This window comes from Eublepharis macularius, chromosome 15 (genome assembly GCF_028583425.1).
Source record: "Eublepharis macularius isolate TG4126 chromosome 15, MPM_Emac_v1.0, whole genome shotgun sequence".
Taxonomy (NCBI): Eukaryota; Metazoa; Chordata; class Lepidosauria; order Squamata; family Eublepharidae; genus Eublepharis; species Eublepharis macularius.
The window spans coordinates 25,470,871-25,487,139 of record NC_072804.1 but is presented as its reverse complement, the minus strand read 5'-3'; the positions used below and the strand labels follow the sequence as shown (position 1 = coordinate 25,487,139).

General features: G+C 46.5%; 1 protein-coding gene across 4 annotated transcripts in view; it reads left to right on the top strand.

Annotated features, from left to right (window-relative positions):
• The first annotated feature begins 4,205 nt into the window (after positions 1-4,205).
• Positions 4,206-16,269, top strand: part of CRACR2A (calcium release activated channel regulator 2A) — a 76,112-nt gene continuing 64,048 nt past the window's right edge. For 3 of the 4 annotated variants that reach the window (XM_054998709.1, XM_054998707.1, XM_054998708.1), the window contains exon 1: positions 4,206-4,287. The gene's annotated coding sequence lies outside the window, so the exon portion shown is untranslated. The remainder of the gene's footprint in view (positions 4,288-16,269) is intronic. The other variant, XM_054998710.1, reaches the window with a different exon arrangement.

Below are 16,269 nucleotides of genomic sequence, written 5' to 3'. Positions count from 1 at the left end.
GCTGACGCCCCAGAGTTCGAGGAGCCGAAGGTGGATCCACAGCTCAACCCTGCACAGAAGGCCCAGCTACAGGCCCTGTGGAGGCAAGTGCCCGGGGTCTTTTCAAGACGCCCTGGGGTCACGAACCTGGTGCACCATGCCATCCCCACCCAGCCGGGGCAATCTGCACGGGCAACCTGGCGGCCCATCCCCCGGAAGCAGTGGGAGGCGGTGGATCGGGAGACAGAGGAAATGCTGCGCCTGGGGGTGATTGAACCGTCCCGAAGTGAATGGCGCAGCCCCATCGTATTGGTGCCGAAGCCAGACGGTTCGACTAGATTCTGCGTCGACTACCGCGAGCTGAACAAGGTGGCCAAGTTCGACGCGTACCCCATGCCCCGGGCGGATGTTCTGGTGGGGCAGTTGGGGCCCGCACGGTACCTATCAGCCCTCGACCTAACAAAAGGGTACTGGCAGGTGCCAGTTCGCCCCGAGGACAAGGAAAAGACAGCCTTTGCCACCCCCCGGGGCCTCTTCCAGTTCCGCCGCATGCCCTTCGGCCTCCATGGGGCAGCGGCTACCTTTCAGCGACTGGTGGACCAAGTCCTGGGGGACTGTCGGGACTTCGCAATGGCTTACATTGATGACATCGTCATCTTCAGTCCCGACTGGCCCACCCACCTGCAACATCTGGAGAGAGTCCTCACCGCGCTCCAGAAGGCGGGGCTGAAGGCCAACCCCAAGAAGAGCCACTTGGGGTTCCAAGAACTCAAGTACCTGGGGTTCGTCATAGGGGGTGGGCAGGTCCGCCCTCCCCCTGAGAAGGTGGCCTCCATCGGGGATGTCCCCCAGCCTCAGACCAAGCGTCAGCTCAGGCGGTTCCTGGGGCTCCTCGGCTACTATGGGCACTTCATTCCCCATTTTGCATCCCGCGCAGCCCCCCTGACAGACTGCCTGAGGAAGGGCAGCTCTAGTCGCCTCAGCTGGACACCAGAGCGGACGGCCGCCTTCCAAGACTTACGCACCGCCCTGTCAGACACCACGAAGCTCTGGAACCCCGACTTTGAGAGGCCCTTCATCCTGGCAACTGACGCGTCGGCCTCGGGCCTCGGGGCGATCTTGATGCAGGAGCGAGACGGGGAGAGGGTGCCCATCTTGTTCTTAAGCCGCAAGCTCCAGCCAGCGGAGCAGAAGTATGCCACCCTCGAGAAAGAAGCCCTCGCCATCAAGTGGGCCGTGGGGGCTTTAAGATATTACCTGGCCAATAACCCCTTTACGCTGGTGACGGATCATGCACCGCTCCAGTGGATGCACCGCATGAAGGAGCACAACCCCCGCGTCCTGAGGTGGTACCTGTCCCTGCTGCCGTACCGATTTGCCATCACCTACCGTCGGGGGGCCAACCACATGGATGCAGACTTCATGTCACGGCTCTTCGAGCCAGACCCCCCCGAGCCGACATCCAGGCTAAGAGGGGGTGTGTGTCCGGGGTCAGCAGCCCAGCCCCCGGACTTGCTGACAGGCAGCGGCAGGGGGCAGCCGGGAGACAGCAGTTCAACCGCTCTGTCTGGCAAACAGAGCCAGAACCTGCCTGCTCCAGGGGGAAGGGGAGAAAGGCCAAAGCCTCAGAAGGCTGGAGGGAGCAGGGAGAAGCCAGCTAGTCCCACCCCCAGGGGGAGGAGAGGGGGCTAAGCAGGCTAGAGGAAAAGGGCCAAGGCAGGGGGAATAGGGACACAGCAATAGCCCAAACAAAGCCCTTACCTTCCAAGGAGGAGAAGCAGCCACTACAGCCCAGAGCCACACCCTGGCTAGACAACAGCAGCCTGGCTCAGGAGGTGCTAGGAGCCAAGCCCCTCCAGGTGGAGCTGCCACAGGCATTCTGGGGGAGGAGATGGGTAGCCCCGTCCGGCATCAATCAACAGGCAGCACTGAAGCTGGCCAGGGCAGCTCCTCGCGAGCAAGGCCGGCCAGGCTCAGCAGCACAGAAGCCAGCTGGGGCAGCTCCTCGTGAGCAAGGCCAGGCAGGCTCAGCAGCACAGAAGCCGGCTGGGGCAGCTCCTCGTGAGCAAGGCCAGGCAGGCTCAGCAGCACCGAAGCCGGCTGGGGCAGCTCCTCATGAGCAAGGCCAAGGAGACCTCAGCTGGGGATGGCTCGCATTCAATCCCACCCTGCCAGCAAGGCAAGGAAGCCAAGAAGGGATTAGTGGTAGGAGGGAAACACCTGAGGGAAGGCACAGCTGGGCCAAGTCAGGAGATGGCACAAGCCTAGAAGGAGGGCGGGGCGGGGAAAGGAAGCCCTATATAAGGTGGCTAGGAAGAGCTCTGAGGTGGTGGGTGTGAGTGAGGAGTGATCATGTGGAGTGAGAGCAGTAGGATGCAAGGGTGGAGGCTTGGGGGAGAGTTCTGGAAGGAGGTGAAGGAGGATGCAGGGGGTAAGCAGGCCAGGTTGAGCAGGCCAGCGAGTGGACTGAGAGGGAGTCTGGGTGAGGTATACCGCCCCTCCTTCCACAGAGCAGGGTCCTGCAGAATCCCTGGCCCCCCTGTGACGTCAGGAGCAGACCGCCCAGTGCCACACCCAGCGGCAGTCGCGGCAAGCCCTGACAAGTTGTAATTCCAGGAGATCTCTAGGCCCCACCTGGAATATGGCAACCCTAAACCCAAGATTTACTTATTCTTATCCTCTCTCCTGACCATTTGGTGCCTTTTAAAGCATCTAGATGGATAGCTGTGTTAGTCTGTCTGTAGCAGTAGAAAACAGCAAGACATCCGTAGCACCTATGAGAGTTTTTAAGCATCTGTGATTATGCAACTAGATACTCTGCCAGGCTTTCTCTCCAGAGGGGACCCAGAGCAGCTTATGTTACTCTGCTTTCCTCCATTTTATTCTTGCAAAAACCCTTCAAGGTAGGTTAGACTGAGACTGCGTGACTGATCCAAGCAAGCTTCCATAGCAGTGCGGGGATTTGAACTTGGGTCTCCCAATTCCTAGTCTGACATTCTAACCACCACACACTGGCTCAAACAGCCACATTGGGCTGCTAATTTCTTGCAGAAGTAGAGCTCTCAGGGATCTTTAGCCATTTACTTATGTGCCATTTCCCCAATCTAAAGAGGAGAGAACAATATTGTAAGCTGCTTTGGGTCTCCACTGGAGAGAAAAACAGGGTATAAATAAATAAACAAATACTGCCCCACCGCCGCGCTGCTCTTTGATGCTTCCCTGTCTTTATTCCCACATGGAACTGTCGGCAACCTGAGAGGAAGGGAGAATTTAGCTTGGGAAACCAATGCAGGAAGAAAGAGCTAAAATACCCTCTCCTAGCACCATTTCTCCAGCCTAAGAGCAGTTCCACATGCGTCTACTTTGCAGTAAAAAAAACGCAACAGAGAACTGCTGGACAGCCTGATCCCAGATCTCCCACCTTATGTCAGCCTTGTGTAGGGCAGAGTTTTGTATCCTTTGCCTGTCTTTCTTTTTAATTTGGGATATAAAGTGCTTAAAACTGTGCTGGAAGAAATTGGAACATGCTTAGAGGAGGTTGTCCTCTAACCGGAAATTATGAGCAGAAACGGAGAGCGTGAATGTGCTACAGGTTCTTGCACTTGCTGGCTGCCTTATCAATTTTCTGTCTCTGCTTTGCTCGTTCTGTATATGTATTTGCTCTTTTGCTGATAAACAAGTTTACTGAAATTCAAAACACTGAAGTGGACTAAATCCCTTCTGGTTGTTTCCTAACAAGGGTCAAGAACCGGTATCCTCTGGATGCCTTGGAAAATAAGGGTTAGTCTAAGATGTAACTAAGGCATACACTTGACTGGGAGCTAAAGCTAATCCAGGCTGTCCAAGGAGTCTGAGTGTGTGATCTGCGTGTTTTTCTAAATGTGCATTTTTAAAATATTTGTGCATTACATTTTGTAGATGATATGCTTTAAAAAAAAACCCCTCAAGTGTGCACCTCCTAAAATATAACATGAGAAGCAGCCCTAAGAAAAGTTGTCTCTTACTAGAAGATCAAAATAGCAGGACATAAATCGAAAGCACCCTGTGACAAAACCACACGCATGCATTGACAAAACTCGACAAGGAAGAACGAGTTAGACTTGCTCTCGCCCTGCCCACGGCCTCCCCTGTACCTGTCGAAACCACATGCTAGCGAGACAGTGTTTGGAAAGTTCTCCTTCCCCCCTCCCACCCCCACGGGCTCTTCCTTCCTTCTGGGCAAGCAACTAGCCAAGAGTACCAACTCAAGTCTTGCTGTTAGACACAGCTGTGAACTTCAGAAAAGTTTGTCTTTCTGGGATTGAAAAGGTAAGGTTTCGTTTCATTTTCTAAATACAGACAGCAGGGTAAAAAGCAAGCAGGGTGCTGTCTAATGATCAATAGTTGGCATCCAAAGTTTTTTGAAGGAGTAAGTGACAGGTAGTTAAAAGAGTTATATGGGAGACGCTGAAGTATGTCTCTGTTTCTACTTCCTCTCTATTGTGCAATGCAATAGCTTAACCACTTTCCTGTACTTTTCTATGCATAAGACCCAGTGGAGGGAAGGGCTTCCTTTTGAAGGTGAGAGAGCTAGCGTTAAGAGGATATTTTTAAAGTTAAGCCTGTTAAAGATTACAACAGAACTGCCATGGCATGAGATCAGGTTGCCTTTTTAGTAGAAAGGGGCAAGAAGATTTTAGTGGGAGTGATATTCACAGCAAAGTCACAAAGCCTGCCATGGATGAATAGATTTAAATACAAAACTCAAGTATATTTTAAGAGCATTGGTATGGGGGGGGGGTCATTTTTCCAATTCTATAATTATAGCTCAAGATGGGTAGCCGTGTTAGTCTGTCTGCAGCAGTAGAGAGGAGCAAGGGCCCAGTAGCACCTATAAGACTAACAAAATTTGTGGTAAGGTAGGAGCTTTCATGAATCACAACTCACTTCTTCAGATACAGCTAATTATAGCTGTAATATTTTTATGTCCGTAGATAGACTAAAAGAATGAGGAATGGCTTAAAACAGCTTTAATGTAAATAAATCCAGAGGAGCTAGCCATGTTAGTCTGCAGCTGCAAAATAGTAAAGAGTCCAGTAGCACCTTTAAGACTAACCAACTTTATTGTGGCACAAGCTTTCGAGAACCACAGCTCTCTTCATCAGAGAGCTTCATGTATACCCTCCGTGCATCTGATGAAGAGAGCTGTGGTTCTCGAAAGCCTGTGCTACAATAAAGTTGGTTTGTCTTAAAGGTGCTACTGGATGTTTTACTATTAAGGTAAATAGCAACTTAAATACCGTGTACATGTTCTAGAAAATCATGTGATCTTAGGGCAAGTCCTCAAACTACCAGCTTTCCTGGGTGCAAGCCTCACTGAATAGAACGGGACCTCCTTCTGAGTCAACCTGTCTAGGATGGCTCCCTACCACTGTTCAATATAAAAGAAATGTCTCTAAATTACATATTTTATCACTGCATCTCCCCCATTAACAAAGTACAGTAATATATAAAATAAATCATACAAATTTAAGTTAAATAATAAAAAGATATTATCTATAAAATAATCTTCACCAGTTAATATTATAAATTACACTCTGTTCATTCATCATGAATGTTTAATGGATTCTCCTGCTGATAGCCGCCTTCCTTTTTACTGCATGTACTAAGTGTCAATTGACTGCAAATTGAACCACTACCTTCTAAGACCCCCCCGGGAAGCACCCTGGGATACCTCTTACGCCACAAAGGTTACAACACAGTAGGATTCTGTTGGCACCTTGACTATGACTGTTCCACAGCTGTCTCTTTTTGATCCTATGTACAAGTGGATTGATTTTTCATGCAAACCTGGTCCCCGGGTTTAAATTCTGGAAGATCATGGACTGACTTTTAAAATGATACTTTCTTTTCAACGTCAGGATTCCCTCCATCTTCCTGAAACTTGTTATTAAGATATCAGTATATCATCAGTTATGACAGTGTCTCCTAATCTTTTTTCCACATAGGAACCCCTAAATTATTTTTTTTTCAATCCTAAGGAACCTTTGCCTTTGAAAACATTTACCAGCTAGAAAAAGTTAATGGCAGGAAGCGCAATTCAATTACTGCTAAATTATTGTCGAGAACATTTATTTGTAAGAAAGAAAGAAAGAAAGAAAGAAAGAAAGAAAGAAAGAAAGAAAGAAAGAAAGAAAGAAAGAAAGAAAGAAAGTGAAGCATTTTCCTGTCTTTTTTGTATTGTCTGTTCTTTTTTTTCAAATATCAAAATATCAAATCGAAATAAAGTTTACTTAAATATCAAAATAAAGTTCACATCCAAAGTCAATATAAGGTTTATTTTCGATGGGATATTTAGACTTTTTTTTTTTTGCACAAGCGTCTCTCAGAACCCCTGGTTGTGTTCTGCAGAACCATAGGTTTCTGTGGAACCCTGGTTGAGAAACACTGAGTACAGGCTGATTAGTTCTAATGTGCTTTCTCATTAAAAGCTGGACAGGAGAGCAACTGTTCTCTAAGAGCATGCTCCTATAACTATGACTTATACAAATCACCATCATCAGATGTTTTCTTCATCAAAGTTTTGACAGACTGGACAGACACTGAAGAAAGTTTGGGCTAGATGTGGGGTGCTGAAAATCCCAATCTTTGGCAAACTGCCTCACTTCTGTACAGGAAAATTGTGGAGCATGTTGACTTAACGCTTCCTCTGGATGTTTTCCATGTATCCCTTTCAGGCTGGCACTGATTGGCTGTTGGTACTTCTGTCAGCTCCAGGTTTAGAAATTCCTGAAGATTTTGGGAGTGGAGCCTGGAGGGGGCAGGGTTTGGGGAGACAAGGGACATCAGCATGGTATAATGTAGAAGTACAATTTAAAAACCTCAGTAAAATCATCACAATTCATCAATACAGCTTAAAAATTAAAGCTACAATTCCCAAGATGGCAGAAGTATGTGGATAAGGGTGATCAGGTGGGCATTAATACATCTGCTTCCAAAAGGCTTTTGATAAGGTGCCTCACCAAGGGCTCCTGTGAAAGCTTAGCAGTCATGGGAAAAGAGGACAGGTCCTCTAATGGATTAAAAGTAGTTAAATAACAGGTCCTCTAATGGATTAAAAGTAGATAAATAACAGGAAGTAGAGAATAAATGGACGGTTCTTGCAATGGAGGAAAGTGAACATTGGGGTTACGCAAAGAATAGGATTAGGACTAGACATGGACATGAACGGAAAAAAACCCCAAACATCGCGTTCGTCGTTTGGTGCCATCCACGAACAACGAACATGGACGAACATGAACTGTTCCCAGACATGTTCATTGTTCATGGGGGCCAGAACCACCCCCACCCCCAAACAACCCCCACTTAGCCCCCCTCCCCTCAAACCCACTTACCTGGCCCTTTAAAGATCCCTTTAGACTATCAGCTGGCAGGCGGTGGGGGGGATTCCCCCACACCGTCTGCCAGCTGATAGTTGAAAGGGCCCTGTCCTGGCAAAAACAGCAGTGTCTGCTGGCAGCTAGTTTGAGGGGTTACAAAAGTGACCTTCCCAATGTCCAATACCCACCAAATTTGCAGGGGACATAGTCCTCACTGTCCTCTGAAGACCCCCCCCCAAGTTTCAGAGAGATTGCACCCCGGGAAAGGCATGGTCCACGGGTCTCCCCATTAGCTATCAGTTTCTCTTCACAGTGGCAAAAACAGGACTCTCTGCTGGAAATACCTTGAAGGGTTAAAGCCAGAAGGCAAGCCAGAAGGAGTTCAGACAGAGTTCAGTCCCTCCCTGCCTCCAGTTGCCAAGGGGATTGATTGCAGCAGGTGCCAGCCTGTCTGGCTTGCCAAACTGCTGCGGAAGGCAATGAACGAGGCTTGTAATGACCACCTGTTCGTTTAGGATGGGGCCTCACAAACAGCTTGTTTGAGAACAGCAGATTGGGCTGTTCGTTGGTTTTTTTCTTTTCGTAATGCTGTTCATGCCCATGTCTAATTAGGACTAGTGTTATTTTGTTGATAAATAATTTGGAATTGGGACCGAGTGGTGTAGTGACCAAGTTTGCAAATGATACCAAATTATTTGGGACGCTGACAATCCAAAGTGGATTGTGAAGAGCTATAGGAGGATCTCTGTAAATTGGGTGAGTGGGCAATGATGTGGCAAATGAAGTTCAGTGTAAGTAAGTGAAAGGTGATTCACACTGGAGCAAAGAAAATTCCTAACTTTAAATATATGCTGCTGGATTCTGAGCTGGCTAAGACCAAGATTGAAAGAGATGTTTGGATTGTAGAGCATAACTCATAGAAAATGTGGACTAACTATACAGCAGAAGCAAAAAAGGCAAATGCCTTGCTGAGGATTATTAGGAAGGGGATTGAGAATAAAACAGCCGATATTGTAATGCCCTTATCTGGAGCCATGATGTGTCTGCATCTGGAACACCATGTACAGTTCTGGTCACCACCATACCTCAAAAAGGACATTGCAGAGCTGAAAAAAATACAGATGAGAACCGCCAAGATGATTAAGGGATTGAAGAACCTTAATAATGAATCTCATGAAGGGGAAAAAATCCAGCAGGGATGTGATAGAGGTTTATAAAATTATGCATGGGCCAAAGAAAGTAAACAGAGAGAGCTTTCTCCTCTCTCCCACAGCATTAGAATTTTGTTGCACCCAGTGAAGTTAATGGGCAAGGGGTATAGGACAGACAAAAATAAATACTTTTTTACTCAAGAAGTAATTAAATTGTGGAATACACTGCCAATGTATGTAGTTATTGCTGCAGGCATAGATGGATTTGAAAGGGGGTTAGAGAGTTTAATGGATTGTCCATCAATGGCGACTAGCCATGGTGAGTACAAGGAATCTCTTTATGGGACCGCCTCTTCCATTATGTCCCCTGCAGGGTGTTGTACTCTGCAGACAAGCAACTCCTGGTGGTCCCCAGCCCGAAGGACATCCGTCTGGCCTCAGACAGGGCCAGGGCTTTTTCTGCCCTGGCCCCAGCCTGGTGGAACGCTCTCCCACTGGAGATCCGGGCCCTGCGGGACCTGTTACAGTTTCGCAGGGCCTGTCAAACGGAGATGTTCCACTGGGCCTTCGGCTGAGTGCCAGCGGGTGCCCTCCTTCTTCCATCTAAGACCACCACTTCTTCTGGGGCTGCCCTCAGCCATCTGCTATGCCCGTATACGGACTCCCAATATTTGTCTAAATAGCCTGCTCCTGGACTATTTTAATGATTTTTAAAAAATTATTGTTGATTTTATGTTTTTGTGATTTTAATGTATTTTTTAAAATGTTGTTAGCCACCCTGAGCCCATTTGTGGGGAGGGCGGGGTATAAATAGAATAAAATAAATAAATAAATAAATAAATAAATAAATAAATAAATAAATAATATATTTTCAGGTGATAAACCTCAAATCCTATTTTTGGAGGTGATAAATCCTCAACATCAGAGGAGGGCCGGGGCCTCTATGCCCTACTTCTGGGCCCTCCAGGGCAACTAGTTGGCCAGTATGTGAAACAGGATGTTGATGGTTAGATCGATCAGGGCTTTTATGTTCATACAAGAGTACCAGGATTTATTCGTAGGGCTGGACTGTTTGCCTGGTCAACACTCCACTCAAATAAGTAAGGCAGTGCTTCCTCTTATCCACAACTGCAGGAAGGTGCTGTTTGCTCTTTGGGGCAAATGTAAACTCGTGTTCAAAAAGATGGAGGACTTGCATGTATTTTTAAAAAATCGAAGACCCAATAGATTGGGTAGTCTTGTGGAGATGAATAATGACTTGTTGCTCGTATGCTTGGATCCAAGCGACTTCAAAAAAAGCAACCAGCAATGAAATTTGGGATGTCTGTAGTGGACAGGAAGGACTAGGTTCTCCACTAGGGTTGCTGCGTTCCCCCTACCTACCCCCCCCCAAGGCGGGAGGTGAGAGACCTGGCACTTACCTTGCCTCCACTGGTCCTGGACTGTGTATGCATATTACGCCTATTCTCAGTCACTTCATGGGCTACCCATCAGTTACTAGGCTCAATTCAAGTTTTTTCTATCACATACAAAGCCCTTCATGTCCTTCGTCCCTCATATGTGCAGGAATACCTGTCTTCCTATTAGGGCTGCCAGGTGCCTTGATTCCTCCAGCAGGAGATTAGGAGCCTGGCTCCTACCTCACTGCGCCCATGGGTCCCTGGTTTGCATGTGCATGCACTCCCGGCTTTTACGATGGTGTCACTTCCTGGAAGTGATGTCATTGTCCAGGTCAAAGGGTGGCCAGGGAGCGCTCCTGCGCACACCAATCAGCTATATTGGCCTGCTGCAGGACATGATTCAGCACAAAATAGGCCCCTGCGGGGCATGTTTCAGCCCGACTCAGGCCACTGTGGGTGCGGGAGCATGCCATGCTACCTGGGGGCATGCCACGCTGCCTGGGGAGGCACCCCAGGGTATGCCACACCACTTGGGGGGCGCTCCGGGGAGCACGCATCCACCAGCCAAGTAAGTGAGCGCAGAAGGGAAGGGTGGGAGCAGGGGATCCCCCACCACAGGCAGGGGAATGGAACCCCTACTTCCCTACCACAGCAGCTTTGCACATCCGAGCAAGGCCCTCTGCCGATACCACCCTACAGCTGGGCAAAATAAATAGCTGCCCATAAACATACTTTCTCTGTGGTAGCCTCCACCTTATGGAAAGCTCTCTCTCTTTTGATCTCCACAAACTATGCAAAGCTGATTTATTCAGGAAGACTCAGGTAATAGAGCTGAGTTGTAAGAAATGGCTCAGAGAGATCCTTTGGTAAAGGGACAGGGACTGTGGACTGTATATACTACTGTGTATAGTCTGTTGATGTAGATATGCTCCTACTGGGTAGTTTCCACATTGTTAAATATGCAATGTTTAATTACTTATGCTTTGTTTAAGGTAGGTTTCACCTTTATATTCAGACTTATGCTTGTGTTCAAATTTATACCTTGTTTTCAAATTTCTGCAATCTCTACCCTATTGTATCATTCATTGAATGTCCTTGCTGTTGATTGTATTGACTTGTACTATGTAATCCACTTTGAGTCTCAGTGAGAAAAGCAGACTATAAATAGATAAATAAAAACCAAGAGCCTGGGTCAAAAGCCTAAAATAAAGTAAAGTAGGCACCAGGCAAGCCTGGCCGGGGCGGGGGACTTCCCAAAGATGAGGGGCCACCACTGAAAAAGACTTGTCTTTAGTTGTTGCCTCCCTCAACTCTGAAGGCAGTGACACGGAGAGCAGGGCTTGAGCGGCAGATTTTAGTGGTAGGGATTGAATTAGCAAGTTGCCCTTTATTGGTTCAGGCAACTTGAACAGATGTATTATCCAACCGCTTCACGATATCAGTTATTACACTTTTTGCAGAGTGCTCAACAAAAGGACCATTTGACAGTCTAAAAGAGCACTATATAAAACTGCTTTTCAGGCAAGCATGTCTCTTGCAGATAGTGAGAACTAGCAAAGTGAAGTAATGGCTGTTGTGGGTTTTCCGGGCTGTATTGCCGTGGTCCCGGAAAGCCCGGAAAACCCACAACAGCTATCGTTCTCCGGCCGTGAAATCCTTCAACAATACAAAGTGAAGTAAGTTAATTAAACTGTTTCAAAATTTATTCCTTCTCTATATTTTAAGTACAAATTCTCTAAGCATTTTTCCAAAGTTTGATATAAAATATTTTATTTTGATTGGAGCGTTGTCATCTTGATATTGACAGATTTTTAAGGAATTGCACTGAGTTTGAGAATTCAAGGCTCTTAAAAAGAGAAATTTCCGGCCACGGTGGGAATCTGCCTGCCCTCAGCCCCACGAGTCCCAAAGTCCACCAGCTGTTGCTGTCTGAGGGTTAATTGAGATAGAATGCATTGAAGAGAAAACCATGCAGCTGTCTTGAGTTAGTAAGAAATATGAACATGAATCGAGTACCCTGAGTTATGCTCAGTTAAGGAAGGTTTTACTCTGTGAGTCTCAATGAGCACCAAATGGAAATCCATTCCTGAAACTCAACGTGTACAGTGTGTGCATGCGCTCTCGGCTGGCATGATGATGTTACTACTTCAAAGGGTGGCCCAGGAGCACTCCCCGGCTCACCAAAGGGCTTAATTGCCCTCCCACAGGGCCCGATTCGGCCCTAAATGTGCCCTCTGTGGGGCACGGGAGCATGCTGTGCCACCCAGAGGTATGCTGTGCCGTTGGGGGGGGGTGACCTGGGGGTGCGCCCCCCCACTGGTCCAGTAAGTGGGGGCAGGGGGTGGGAGGTGGGAACAGGGGGTCCCCCGCCCCCAGAAGGGGAATGGCAAGCATAGGTTCAAGGTGGCATAAAATAATAGTTAGAAACGTTTCCAAATGAAAGCAAAATAAAATAACAAATCCCAATTCCCGAGTCTCTCCCTCCCTTACCTCCTTAAAAGATGCCTGCCATTCATGCCCTTTGAAAAGCTCTGCCAAGCAAGCAAGCCTGGAACTGCCTCCTGACAAACTCCAGAGAGCAGAGTCCCTTGCCCTCCTCAGGAGCCCATTCCACAGAGCAGGAGCCATGATAAAAAAGGCCCAGCCTCTGTTCAGTGCTAGACGCATCACCTTAAATAGTGGGACCACCAAAAATGACTGCCTGAGGACCATAGCTTATGCACACGGACACGTCTGCTTTCCTCATATATGCCTATCCATATGCCCTATTCAGAGGGCTTATGCCACTTACAATAAGCAAATAAGGGATCGTGACAATTTTAAAGAATGCATCTAAGCAGAAATTCAAGTATAGGTCAATTTATGATTTCTTTCAGATGTGTAGGCAGTGAGTTGATTTTCAGTGGTCAGGGACATAATATACAAGAAAAGAAAGCAGCAGCCAACATTATAAAAGACATTGTTTCCAAGAATAATCAACTTACAACAGGGGGAGGAAACAAAATATAGTCGTTAGTCCTGCAATCAGGGGCCGCACATGTTCAGAAGTTTTCTTCTGGAGAAATATTCAATAAGCAAGAGCGTGGTCCCTTTTTTCATCTGGTCACTCCATTTGCCACACCCCTCCCCCCGCAGGGCTCTCCCTTCCCCACTCAAGCCGTTTCCCCCATCAAAATAGCAAAGGAGGGAGTCCCCCCCACACTATTTTTGATGCTTCACGTGGAGTATTCTGTGCACGTTGTCATGTCTGTACCCCTACATCCATGCCATTGTTCTAAGTGTTGAACCATTGCTAATACTGTACTTTAATTTCATTTTGCAAATGCTCTAACCATGATAGTTACTTTTGTTTCTCCCTCTAGCAGTCTGAGAACGCAGCTGTCTTATCTGTTCTTTCTTTGAAGCTCACAGAAGTGACCTTGCACTGTCTGAAATGTTACAGTTTACTCTCATGCATTCCCAGACCCTTTCCTGTGCAAAGTTGTGGTCTAGCTGGGAGGGGGGAAATGAGTGGGTATTTAGAGTTGTACCTTCCTCAAGTCTCTATTCCTATCAAGAAAGTATGTACTGCTGAGATGCTTTTCGCCTCTGAGTAACTCTATGGAAATATATATGGAAAAGATTGGATTTCTGAATAAAACCATTTAACCAAGAGCTTGGACTTCTTGTTGCAATGGTGCAGGGACCTGTCTACCATGTTCTGTCATCCATAGCCTGACACACGTGGAGCAGTAAAAATGGGGGGGGGGTGTACTCCTGTGCAATTGTGACAAGGAAATGGCTTGAGTGGAGAGGGAGGAGCCCCTTCTCCCCCCACAGAGGCATTCTGCCCACGTGATTCCTTCCTCCTTCGGCCCTGCGGGCTCTGCAGAGGAGGTGCTTCAAGTTCATTCTGCTTTCTTCAGTGAGAGAGAGAGAGAGAGAGAGAGAGCTGGGGCCCAGCACAGGCTCTACAGAGAAGGTTTAGTTGCTTTGAGTTCATTCTGCTTTTTCCCATTCCTCTGTGAGTGAGAGCCAAGCTACAAGTGACACCTGACACAGGTTGGACACTTGTCATCTTCCCTCAAGTTTTGATGGGAAATGTAGGCGTCCTAGTCTTGCAGCTGTAATGGAGAGCCAAGCTGTAAAGCCAGGACGCCTACATTTCCCATCAAAACTTGAGGGAAGCTGACAAATGTCCAACCTGTGTCAGGCATCACTTGTAGCTTGGCTCTGAGTGTGTGTGTGAGAGAGAGAGAGCTGGGGCTTGGCATGAGTGCTGCAGAGGAGGTTTAACTGCTTTGAGTTCATTCTGCTTTTTTTCTTTCATAAGTGAGTGTTAGAGACAGTGCAAGCAGAGCTGCTGGGGCTGGCTCTGCAGAGGAGGTTTAACTGCTTTAAGTTCATTCTGCTTTTTTCCATTCCTCTGTGAGTGAGTGAGTGAGTGAGTGAGTGAGTGAGTGAGTGAGTGAGTGAGTGAGTGAGAGCTTGGGCCTGGCATGGGCTCTGCAGAGGAGGCTTAACTGCTTTGAGTTCATTCTGCTTTTTTCCCATTCCTCTGTGAGTGAGAGAGAAAGAGAGTGCAAGCAGATCTGCTGGGGCCGGCTATCCCAAGGAGACTAAGCTGCTTTCAGTTCATTCCGCTTTCATTTCATTCAGGGGTTTCTGTATGTGTGTGCTGCTTTGAGTTCATTCTGTTTTATTTTCATTCGTGGGTGGGGCTGTGTGTGTATGTGTGCTGCAGAATGCTTTCTTTTCATGGGGTGTAAGGCTGTGGGGGGCTGTGTGTGTGTGCTCCTTTGAGTTCATTCTGCTTTTCTTTTCATGGGGGTGGGTGGGGCTGTGCGTGTGTGCATGTGTGTTGCTTTCATTCTTTTGCTGACTGGAGTTCACATTGTTATGGTTCCCACAGCTTTTGAATGCAGATTGGTTCTGCGTTAGTTAAATATATTAGTTATGGTTATTTGTATTAGTTAAACTATCAGTTATGATTATTCCAGTTTTATGGCAGGAATGGATAGCTGTGTCGAAATCACAGAAGGCTTTCATCAATATATGTCTTAATAGCTGTAACTCAAATGGTTCTCCCCACCCTCAGCTGATTAACATTGCTGAAATTGCAGTGGACATATGGATGTTAAGCAAGTTTTTATGAATATGGTTTGTTTGGGACATTGAAATATTTATGAGCATTTCACAATGTCATAACGGCTTAGCGATTAGAAAGGTAGAGTTGGCAGGCCACAAAAAAAAGCCATTTGAAACTAAAAATAAATCTAATGCAACTAAAGTTGAGTATCTAATTTTGAATTGCTCGAGTAAAGCAAAGCCCTCCCTGAAAATTTGAAAATCCAATATTCATTAGATTAGGAATTTCAGACTCTGTGGAATTTTGAGAAAGAATTTTGGATTTTTTTTCTATGCTGGCAGAGGGAATCTGTTAGAATTTAGATTTGTGAGATGGGTTTTGGATTTTTACAGGCCCCCTCCTTCTTGCATATTTTAAAATATGATTCCAAAGAAATGAAATGTTTGGGAAAGGGAATGGAAGATTTCACTTTTTGTAGAGGATACAGAAAGAAAAAAAATCCCTTTCTCATAATAGTGTAATTTTCCAAGCTTACTAACATTTATCTTGTCATAATGTATTGTGGTATGTTCCAGGAAGTGGCATCACTTCTGGGAGTGACGTCACTTTCAGGAGTGATGTCTCGTCCAGAAGTGACGTCATCACGCATTTCTGGGAGTGCACATGTGATAACAGAGAGATCCAACACTTCTTTTCCCAGAAAAAAAGCCCTGTATAACAAGAGAAAAGCCCAGAAACTCACATTGATTGTCCACATGTTTTTTCCATATCCTTCTAAAAAAATCTTCCTTTAAATGGTGTAACACACCTATCTGGGTGCAAGACACCTATCTGGGCCCTGGATTCTAATGAGCACTGCAAAAATTCCATCACCATCCCTGCCACACACCTCGGTACACCAGCTATCTGGCATAAAAATGGAAGCAGTGGGTGATCACTGGACCCAGAGACCCTACTGATCCAAACCTCCCCACTTCCTTAGCGTTAAAACCCTCAATAACTGCAGGAACATGCTGCCACCTTTTGAATAAAAAAACTGTAAAAGAGCATTTGTGTGTGTCCTGGCACTCCATGTTTCTGAGAAAATGTGAGTTTTCCAAGTAAGATTGTAACTAAACATTACACCCAGATATTTGAAATGGGGCACTTGTTCTATTTTTCCCCCATTGATCATTCACATTCTCTGTTCAATACAGGATTTTGGGTAGAAAATTATAATTTTAGATTTTTCCATAATTTACTGATAATCCTTCCTAGAAACATTATTTAATAAACATGTTCAATAGTTTAAATAATTCAACTTCTCATTTGAA